We start from the raw sequence: 11,403 nt of genomic DNA, 5'->3' as shown, positions 1-11,403 counted from the left end.
AGCTTATTTCTCCATGCTTTAGGCTCACTGCCTTTATTCCTGAAGGGCTTTTGCCCGAAACGTCAATTTCGCTGCTCGTTGGATGCTGCCTGAACTGCTGTGCTCTTCCAGCACCACTGATCCAGTATCTTCTTTTCCACCTATCCACTCCACCCTGACCTATCACCTTCATCCCCTCCCCCACTCACCTATTGTACTCTATGCTACTTTCTCCCCACCCCACCCTCCTCTCATTTATCTCTCCACCCTTCAGGCTCTCTGCCTGTGTTCCTGATGAAGGGCTTTTGCCCGAAACGTCAATTTTACTGTTCCTCGGATGCTGCCGGAACTGCTGTGCTTTTCCAGCACCACTCTAATCTAGACTCTGGTTTCCAGCATCTGCAGTCATTGTTTTTATCTAGACAAGTGGAGAGAATTCCACCTCACTCCTGAAGTGTGCCTTGGCAGTGGTGGACAAGCTTTGGTCAGTCAAGGTGAGGTACTTACTGCAGAATTCCTAGTCTCTGACTTACTCTTGTAATCCTATTATTTACATGGCTAATCCAGTTCAGTTTCTGGTTAATTATAACCCCGGATGTTAACGTTATCGATCGTCAAGGGACAAATGGTCAGATTCTCTCTTGAAGATGGTCTTTGTCTGCTATTTATGTGGCATGAATGTTACTTGCCACTTTTCAGCCTAAACCTGAATAGCGTCCAGGTTTTGGTGCATTTGGACATCAACTACCTCAGTATCTGAAGAATTATAAATACTGCTGGACATCATGTAACTCTCACGTCATTCTTGAATTCAATTCTTTTTTCTCCAAGTTCAATTCCACAACGCTGTAATAAGCTCAGGAGCTGAATGGTCATTGTGGAACCCAAACTGAGCAATGAGCAGGATGCTTCTGAGCAACTGTTCCTTCATAGCACTGCTAATGACACCTTTCATCATTTTACTCATCGAGATGAGACTGATGGGGCGATAATTAGCTAGGTTTGATTTGTCCTGATGTGTACATGCAGAATTTATTTGGTAATTATCCACATCATGTGCCAGCGTTGTAGCTATACTGGAACAGCTTGGCTAGGGCTATAGCAAGGAGAAAGTGAGGTCTGCAGATGCTGGAGATCAAAGTTGAAACTTTATTGCTGGAACAGCACAGCGCCTGACCTGCTGTGCTGTTCCAGCAATAAAGTTTCAACTTAGGGCTATAGCAAGTTCTGAGCAAGTCTTCAGTACTCTTATCAGAAAGTTATCAGTGCTCACAGCTTTTGCAATATCTAGTGCCTTCAGCTGTTTCTGGATATCATACGTAGTGAATCAAATTGGCTGAAGACTGGCATCTGTGATGCTGGGGAATTCCAGAGGAGACCAAAATGGATCATCCACTGGGTACTTTTGGCTGAAGATTGTTGAGTGCTTCAGCCTCATCTTTTACACCAACATTCTGGGTTCCCCATCATGAAGGATAGGGATGTTTATGGAGCCCTCTCCTCCAGTGAGTTGTTTAATTGTCCACCATCATTCATAACAAGATGTCGCAAGACTACAGAGCTTAGATCTGATCCATTGGTTGGGGAAATCACTGGCCTGTCTATCATTTGCTATTGGTGTGTTTCTGTAGGGGAAATCAGTTAGTCTAGTTGGTTGGATGGTCAGTTTGTGACGCAGAGTGATGATCACCACATCGGTTGAATTCCCACACTGGCTGAGGTTTCCATAAGGACTCTCCTTTTCAGCCTCTCCCCTTGCTGGAGGCTTGGTGACCTTCAGATTAAACCACATTCTCCTGAAGGGCTTATGCCCGAAACGTCGATTCTCCTGTTCCGTGGATGCTGCCTGACCTGCTGTGCTTTTCCAGCAACACATTTTCAGCACATTCTCTTTTCTCACTACATAGAGAGAGCAGACATATGGTCTGTTAGGACAGTGGTAATTTTTTTGCTTGTGCTGTTTGCCACACAAAGTATTCCGGTTTTGATACTTCACCAGGTTCACACCTCATTTTTAAGTATGCCTGCTCCTCTTGGCATGCTTTCCTGCATTCTTCAGTGAACCTGACTACATTTTCCAGCTTTTAACCCATAGCCCTGGAGGCTATGACAACACAAGTAAATGTCTTAATACTGCTCACACGTAACAAGAGTTTCTGACTCAACGACCATTTCACAATGAGTAACAGACTCCCACAACCTTCAGTGCAAAAACATATTCCTCAAAGCTCCTCTTAGCCTTCTACCGCTTATGTCCCCTGATTGCCACCAATCTACTACTAAGAGAAGTGCCTTCCTACCAACACTACCTATGTCCCTCAATCTTGTACACCTCGATTAGTTCCTTCAACTTTCATTGTCCCAAGGCAAGCAACCCTAGCTTATGCAATTAGTTTAGATTAGATTAGATTACATTACAGTGTGGAAACAGGGCCTTCGGCCCAACAAGTCCACACCAACCTGCCGAAGCGTAACCCACCCATACCCCTACATTTACCCCTTACCTAACACTATGGGCAATTTAGCATGGCCAATTCACCTGACCTGCACATCTTTGGACTGTGGGAGGAAACCCACGCAGACACGAGGAGAACGTGCAAACTCCACACAGTCAGTCGCCTGAGGCGGGAATTGAACCCGGATCTCTGGTGCTGTGAGACAACAGTGCTAACCACTGCCACCGTGCCGCCCTATCTTGCCTCAGATCTCAGACCTTCCAGCCCAAGTAGCATCCTGGTAAGTCCCCTCAGCACCCTTTCTAGGGCAGTCAGAACCTTGCAATAATGCGGGACCAGACTGCATACGGTACTTCAACTTACATTTTATAAAGTTCCAGCATAACCTAGACAAAAACAAAACACTGCAGATGAGGGAACTATAAAGAGAAAGTGTAGGAGAAACTGAGCAGGTCTGCCAGTATCTGTGAAGATAGAAAATTAATGTTTCAAATCCAGTAGGGGTCTTCTTCAGAACTCCAGCATGACCTCTTATTTTTGTATTCCATGCCTCAACTAACAACGGTAAGTATCCTATATACAGTCTTAACCACATTAATTGATCTGTCCTATTATTTTCAGGGATCCGTGTACATGAAGGCCTCTCTTGATTTAATGTACTTTGCAGGGTGCTACTATTCATGCTTATCAGGTTTTGCCTGGTTAGCCTTCAAGTGCATTAGCGTGTACTCTTCTGGATTGAATTCCATTTGGCAGTCAGCTGCCCATCTGACTAGTTCATCGATATCCTCTGCTAGTTACCATCTTCGTAACTTTTAGGTTGTGTTATCTTCAAACTTCCTGATCATACCCTCTACATTCAAGTCCAGATCATTAATGCACACCATAAACAACAAGAACCCCAGAACCAAGATCTGTGGAAACCCACTGGAAACAGTTACAGAAACATCCCTCTGTCACAAACTGTATCCCAGCCAATATTGCAACCAAAGTGCACATTCCTTGGATTCCATGGGTAATTTTCTTGACTGCTCTATGACAGACATTATCAAAAGCCTTGCTGAAATTCACGTAGACCACATCAAATGCACTAGTCTCATCAACACTCCTGGTTACCAATACAAGAAAAGTGATCAAACATGTCAAACACTACTTTCCCTCAGCAAAACCAGGTTTGCGACCCCTTCCCCTTCATGTATTCTGTCCTTACTGAACTCTTCCGAAAGATGCAACACTAAAGGGACTGGAGAGTACTTGTGCATGATCCCAGAAAGCTAGCACACAGGTGCAGCAGGTATTCAGGAAGGCTGATGGAATGATGGACCTTATTTCAAGTGTGTTCAAATAAATGAGCAGTGGAATCTTAGTGCAACTGTACAAGATGTAGTGACATCACATCTGCAATAATGAGAGCAGTTTTGGTCCTTTTATTTGGGGAAAAATATCATTTCATGACAGGCAGTTCACAGAAGGCTCAAGGATGATTCTGGTAATGAAGGGATTGTCTTATGAGTAAAGGATAAACAAGTTGGGACTCTACTCACTGAAGGAGAGAAGAATTACAGGTGAACTCATTGAAATAAAGGTATTTGGCATGGCAAACACAGAGGATGATTCCCTGAAGAGAAAGTCTATGACCAGAGGGCACAGTCTAAGAACAAAGGGACACCAATTTAAGATTGAGTTGAGAAGCAATTTCTTCACTCAAAGGGTTGAGGATCTTTGAAACTTCTTGCCACAGAAAGCTGTGGTGCAGTGTCCTTATGGACTGAGTGCAGATTCATAGTTCCTTGAAAGTGGAGTCACAGGTAGAGGGGTTAGTGAAGAAGGCATTTGGTATGCTCTGTTCGATTAGTCAAAACATTGAGTATAGGAGTTAGGAGGCCATGTTGCAGCTGTACATTGGCTAGACCACTATTGAAATATTGTGTACAATTCTGGTCTCCCTCCTATAGGAAAGATGTTGTGAAACTTTAAAAGGTTCAGAAAAGATTTACAAGAATGTTACCAGGGTTGGAGGGTTTGAACTATAGGGAGAGGCTAGGGCGGTTTTCCCTGAGGCATCGGAGGCTGAGGGATCACCTTAGAGGTTCATAAAATCGTGATGGGCATGGATAGGGTAAAGAGACAAGGTCTTTTCCCTGGGGTGGATATGTCCAGAACTAGACAGCATAGGTTTTGGGTGAGAGGGGAAAAATATAAAAGGGATCTAAGGGGCAGCTTTTTCACTCAGAGTGGTGCATGTATGGAATGAGCTGCCACAGGAAGTGATGGAGGCTGGTACAATTACAACATTTAAAAGGCATCTGGATAGGTATATGATTAGGAAGGATTTAGAAAGATATGGACCAAGTGCTGGCAAATTGGACGAGATTAATTTAGGGTGTCTGGTCAGCATGGACAAGTTAGACCGGAGGGTCAGTACATCTCTATGACTCTATATTAAGATGAAGATAGACTCTTAGATCAGTTGGGAAAATCAAGGGTTACGTGGAAAGGGCAAGAAAGCGGATGTGAGGACTATCAGATCAGCCATAATCTTATTCAATGGCAGAACAGGCTCAATGGGCCGAGCAATCTACTCCTGTTCCCATTTCTTACGGATGTCCTGTGCAGTAAGCATCTATCAATCTTTCACTCAATGACTGTAGTGCCATTACATGTCAAGGAGTGATGGTTAGATTCCTTATTGTTGCACATGGTCATTGACAAATATTACTTTCTATTTGTCAGCCAGAATATTGACCAGGTTTTGCTGCATTTAGCCATGCACTGCTTCAGAACTGGAGATGACACAATGGTGCTGAACACTGTACAGTCATCAGCAAACATTCCCACTTCTGACCTTGAGGAGGAGGGAAGGTCATTGATAAACCGAGTGATGATGATTAGGCTGAGTATATTACCCTGAAGAACGGGAGGTCTCTCGTGATGCAGTGGTAGTGTCCCTCCTGCTAGACTAATAGTTCCTTAATTAAAGCCCCACCTGCTCCAGAGATGTGTAACAATGTCTCTGAACAGGGTGATTAAGAAACAAAAGAACTACAGAAAATCAAAAACAAAAACAAATCACTGAAAAAAATTCAGGTCTGGCAGCATCTGTGAAGAGAAATTGAAGTTAACGTATTGTGTCCAGTGACCCTTCTTCAGAACTGAAGCGTTTGTGATTAGAAAACTGGGACTCTCGTGAGACTTTTGTGACTTTGTCTCGGCCTCTGAGCTCGGAGGTTGGGATTCAAGTCCCACCTCTGAACCAGGTGATTATAAAAAGGTACCCTGAAAAGCTTGGGACTTCTGCAGCACAACAGTGTCCCACCTCTGCGTCAGAAGTCCTGGGTTCAAGTTCCACATGCTGCAGAGATATTCTGTAACACATCGGAACAGACTGATGAAAGATAGGCAACCTGGAGAACTCTTGCAGAGATATCATGGAGCTGACCTTCAACAAGCATTGCCATCCTTCGTTGTGCCAGGCTTCACTTCAACAAGGAGAGAGAGACATCCCCAAACCTCACTGACTGTAGGTTTGCTGGGGTTCCTTGATGGTAGATTCTGCCAAATGCAGCCTTGATGCCAAGGTCAGTCACACTCACCTCACCATTCGAACTCAGGCCTTTTGTCTATGGGCTTGGTTCTAACATAATGAGGTCAGAAGCAAGTCACCCTCATGGAACCCAAAGTGAAAGTCAGCAGCAACCTTTTGCTAAGAATGTTCTGCTTGGTAGACGGTGTCATCAACACTGCTATCTTTTTATTGATGACCAAGAGCAGACTGATGGGGAGGTAATGGAATGAGTTGATTTTGTCCTGCTTTTTGTGTACCGACATGTATGGGCAATTTTCCCCATTGTCAGGTAATTGCCAGTGTTGTATCTCTAATAAAACTGCTAGGTTAGGGACTTAGCTAGTTTTGCAGCACAGGTCTTCACTATCTTTGCTGGAATGTTGTCAGGGATCTATATCCTCTCGGACATTGTGCATCTGGCCATTCTTGAAATCACGTAGTGTGGACTGAATGGGTTAAAGTCTAGTATCTGTTATTCCGAGGATCTCTGGAGGAGGCCAAGATGGATTGGCCTCAACATTTCTGGCTGAAGATTCTTGCAATATTTCAATTTTTTTTGTACAATTTGGCAGGCTTCCTTACCACTGAGCCTGGAGATATTCATGTAGCCTCCTCCAGTGAATTGTTTTAATTGTCCAAAATCATTCAGGACTGTATGCGGCAGGACCTCAGAGCTTAGAGATAGAATCAGAATCCCTACAGTGTGAAAACAGGCCATTTGGCCCAACAAGTCCACACCAATCCAGACCCGCTCCCCGATCCTATTACACTACATTTACCCTGAATAATGCACCTAAACTACACAATTTGTCATGGCCAATTCTTTGGACTATCGGAGGAAACTAGAGCACTCAGAGGAAACCTACTCAGACATGGGGAGAACATGCAAACTCCCCATAGACAGTCACCAGAGGCTGGGATCGAACCCAGATCCCCGGCATTGTGAGGTAACAATGCTAACCACCGAGCCACCTTGCCACCAAGTGTTTAATAAATGTGCAAAATCATATTTCTTGCAACCATAGTTCTCCTTCAACATTCCAAACTGTGACTAAAGACAGATGTCCAACTGATTCAAAGACAGAAAAGAATGGAAGTACACAGACCATCTTGGGAAAGTTAACAAAACTACAGTCTTATTTCTCTACAGTTAATTAGCATCTTAATATTAACTGATCAAACTCAAAGGTGGATCTTTGACTAATTCACTGAGAAATCTGTCATATATCCAAACACTAAGCTTTCTTGAGGTGCAGTCGTGATGTGCCTAAAGTCAGTCAATAGCACTTTTTTTCAATTTACAATAAGCTTACACCAAAGAAAGCTTTATGTTATCCTTGCAACACACTTCCAGCACTTGATGCTCTGCAATATTCAACACACTTCTATTCACATTTTGTATGCAGAGCAGCAACATGGACTTCACTTTCATATTTTCGACTAAAGTTACGAAATATCGGACGCCTAAAAACGATCGATAAAAAAAGATTTTATCTTAAGATGCACTGAACTGCAACAGTTCATTGTGACAGCTGCACAGCACCCAGGGTTGAGATCCGAACGAGAACGATATTTTTGTGCTCACGTATGTTACGAAAATTCAAGTTGGGCGAGTCTTGGTGCGGAAAGAGCAATTTCAATGGGAAAAGATGCACATTTTAAAAGAATAAACAAGATCCTACCTGGAGATAAAAGGGGAGGAAAAAGCAATCGCGAGGCACAATGGAGACGGATAGGAGCTGTTGCCCAGAAGCAGGAAGATGGCGGCAGTCAGGTTTCCCCCCGGGGGTTTGCACCTCAGCGGTGCCCTGCCCCTCCCCGGGGACAGTGTGCGGAGGGAGTCCCGGGGCAGGGTCCAGCCCGCGGCTGAGGTGGAGCAGCCAGTTCCCGGAGTGCGTGTCCAACTGGTGGGCCCGAATTAAACTCCAGCTCTCCTTACTCTCCCCAGCCTCCTCCCTCTCCCCTCTTTCTCAATCTCAATCTCAATCTCACCCACTCCCCGTTCTCCCTCACTCCCTTTGCATTTACCGCGCCGTCCCCGCTCGCGGCTCTTCCGGGTCACCGAGTGACCGTTTCCGGGGCACGTTACCACGGCGACGGCCCGTTGTCCCGGCAACTCCTGAAGGTAAAGTCATCCTTGGCATGTTTGTCTCTAATGGTGCGTGTTTTAAATACCGCACGATCATAAATAGACTAGATTGCTGCGTGTGTTGGAGACTTATATTAATCGGAGTGTAATTTTTTCCTAACTTTTACAAAACAAACGGTCCCAGTCTGTGGGGTGAGATTTTGGCGGATGGTGTTCCCGTTTGGTCAGTTATGGAATTCAGTGTCAACCTCGGCACGTTTCCTGAAGGAGGGTTATCCCCGAAACGTCCAGCCTCCTGCCTGTCTACTTTGGATTCCAGCATCTGCAGTTTTTATTTGTCTCGAACAGTCCAAACACGCGCAGCGATATTTAATTTTGTTTTTTTTTCGTACCTCTCCCACCGAAGTCACAAAATAATGGAGCTCTAAAAGCGATGGGTGACGTTTTAGACTGAGCCACAAGACTTCGTTGTGACAGCGAAACAGCACCCAGGTGTGATGTGCGGTTGAGGAAACGACATTCTTTCCGTGCTCGGAGAAATCAAGAGAAATTAAGGTTGGGCGGGTCCTCCGTACACAACGAAAGCAACTTTGATCCGAAAAGCGGACAGCCTAGTTTTGTTTTTGCCAAAAACCAAACACAAATGTGCTGGAGAAACTCAGCTGGTCTGCCAACTTTTCTCGCTATAAATGCAGCGAAAACTACAGAGTTTCTCCAGCATTTAATGTCTTGCTTTATGACTCCCGGTATCCGCAGTTATACGGTCATAGAAATGTACAGCCGGGAAACACACGCCTCCGTCCAACTCGTCCATGCCGACCAGATATCCTAACCTAGTCCCATTTGCCAGTACTTGGCCCATATCCTTCTAAGCTGAAAATGTGTTGCATCCAAGGAACAGGAGAATCGACGTTTTGGGCATAAGCTCCTGAGGAAGGGCTTATGCCCAAAACGTCGATTCTCCTGCTCCTTGGATGCTGCCTGACCTGTTGCACTTTTCCAGCAACACATTTTCAGCTCTGATCTCCAGCATCTGCGGTCCTCACTTTCTCCCCATATCCTTCTAAACCCTTCCTATTCTTATACCCATTTAGATGCCTTTTAAATGTTGTAATTGCATCAGCCTCCACCACTTTCTCTGGCAGTTCATTCCATACACACACCACCCTCTCTGAAAAAGTTGCCCCTTAAGTCCCTTTTAAATTTTTCCCCTCTCACCCTCAACCTGTGCTGTCTAGTTCTTGACTCCCCCACCCCAGGGGAAAGACCTTATCTAATCACTCTCATAATTTTATAAACCTATATACGGTCACTCCTCAGCCTCTGATGCGTCAGGGAGAACAGCTCCAGCCTATTCAGCCTCTCCCAATAGCTCAAATCCTCCAACCTTGGCAACATCCTTGTAAATCTTTTCTAAAACATCCTTCCAATCGGACGGAGACCAGAATTGCACACAATATTCCAAAAGTGGCCAAACCAATGACCCGTACAGCTGCAACATGACCTCCAATCTCGGATACTCAATGCCTTGACTAATACCAAACACCTTCTTCACTATCCTATCTATCCATGACTCCAATTTCAAGGAACTATGAACCTGCACTCCAACATCTCTGTGTTCAGCAACAGTCCCCAGGATCTTAACATTAAGTATAAATCCTGCTCTGATTTGCTTTCCCAAATTTATCTAAATTAAACTCCATTTGCCACTGCTCAGCCCATTGGCCCATCTGATCAAGATCCCATTTTAATCTGAGGTAACCTTCTTCGCTATGCGCCACAGCTCTAATTTTGGTGTCATCTGCAAACATACTATGTTCCCATCCGAATCATTTATATAAATGATGAAAAGCAGTGGACCCTGCTTTTGGCACACCACTGGTCACAGGCCTCCAGTCTGAAAGGCAACCCTCCACCACCAGCCTCTGTCTTCTACCTTCGAGCCAGTTCTGTATCCAAATGGCTAGTTCTCCCTGTATTCTTGCTAACCAGTCTCCCATGAGGAACCTTGTTGAACAACTTACTTAAGTTCATAGAGATCACGTCCACCAGTCTGCCCTCACCAATTCTCTTTGTTACTTCTTCAAAACACTCAATCACATTCGTGAGACATGATTTCTCACGCACAAAGCTGACTATCCTTAATCAGTCCTTGCCTTGTATCTCAGGATTCCCACCAACAACATGCCCACCATCGATGTCAGGCTCAGCGGTCCGTAGTTCCCTGGCTTTTCCTTACCACCTTTCTTAAATAGTGACACGACATTAGTCAATCTCCAGTCTGGCAACTCACCTGTAACAATCAATGATACAAATATCTCAGCAAGAGTCCCAGCAATCACTTACCTAGCTTCCCACAGAGTTCTAGGGTACACCTGATCAGGTCCGAGGGATTTATACATTTTTATGCAGTTTAAGACATCCAGCGTCTCCTCTCCTGTAATATAGATATTTTTCAAGATGTCACCACGTATTTCACTACATTCTGTATCTTCCATGTCTTTCTCCACAGTAAACATGATGCAAAATACACAGTTAGTATCTCCTCCATATCCTGCAGTTCCACACATAGGCTGCCTGACTGTGCTTTGATACACTTCCTACGTTTTCTTAACCAAACCCTCAATTTCTCTAGTCATCCAGCTTTCCCTACACCTACCAGCCTTGCTTTTCACCCGAACAGGAATATACTGTTTCTAGACTCTCGTTATCTCTTTTTTGAAGGCTTCCCATTTTCCAGCCATCACTTTACCTGTGAACATCTGCCCCCTTAGAGACATATAGCATAGAAGCGGATCCTTCAGTCTAACTTCTCCATGCCGACCAGATATTGTAAATTATTCTCGTCCCATTTGCCAGAATTTGGCCCATATCCCTCTAAAACCTTCTTATTCATGTACTCATCCAGATGACTTTTAAATTGTTGTAATTGTACCAGCCTCCCCCACTTCCTCTGCCAGCTCATTCCATACATACACCAAATTCTGTGTGAAAAATTTGTCCCTTAGGTCCCTTTTAAATCTTTTCACTCTCACCTTAAACCTATGGCCACTAGTTTTAAATTCCCCAACCCTGGGGAAAAAGACCTTTGCTATTCACCCTATCCATGCCTTTCATGATTTTATAAAGCTCAATAAGGTCACCCCCACCGACACTCCAGGAAAATAGTCCCAGCCTATAGCTCAAGCCTGGCAACCTCCTTATGAATCTTTTCTGAACCCTTTCAAGTTTAACAATATCTTTCCTATAACAAGGAGACCAGAATTGAGTGCAGTATTCCAAAGTGGCCTAACCAATGTCCTGTGCAGCTGCAA

The 11,403-nt window shown here is 44.5% G+C and overlaps 1 protein-coding gene across 2 annotated transcripts in view; it reads right to left on the bottom strand.

The window, feature by feature from the left end:
• zgc:112980 (uncharacterized protein LOC503706 homolog) overlaps positions 1-8,116 on the bottom strand; it is a 72,188-nt gene extending 64,072 nt beyond the window's left edge. The window contains exon 1 of one of the 2 annotated variants that reach the window (XM_043711293.1): positions 8,029-8,116. The gene's annotated coding sequence lies outside the window, so the exon portion shown is untranslated. Of the gene's footprint in view, positions 1-7,682; positions 7,992-8,028 lie in introns of those variants that run through there. The other variant, XM_043711292.1, reaches the window with a different exon arrangement.
• Between the last annotated feature and the right edge of the window lie 3,287 nt (positions 8,117-11,403).

Source organism: Chiloscyllium plagiosum, chromosome 21 (assembly GCF_004010195.1).
Source record: "Chiloscyllium plagiosum isolate BGI_BamShark_2017 chromosome 21, ASM401019v2, whole genome shotgun sequence".
NCBI classification, from domain to species: Eukaryota; Metazoa; Chordata; class Chondrichthyes; order Orectolobiformes; family Hemiscylliidae; genus Chiloscyllium; species Chiloscyllium plagiosum.
Note: the sequence above shows the minus strand (reverse complement) of the source record. Positions and strands in the feature narration are given on the sequence as shown.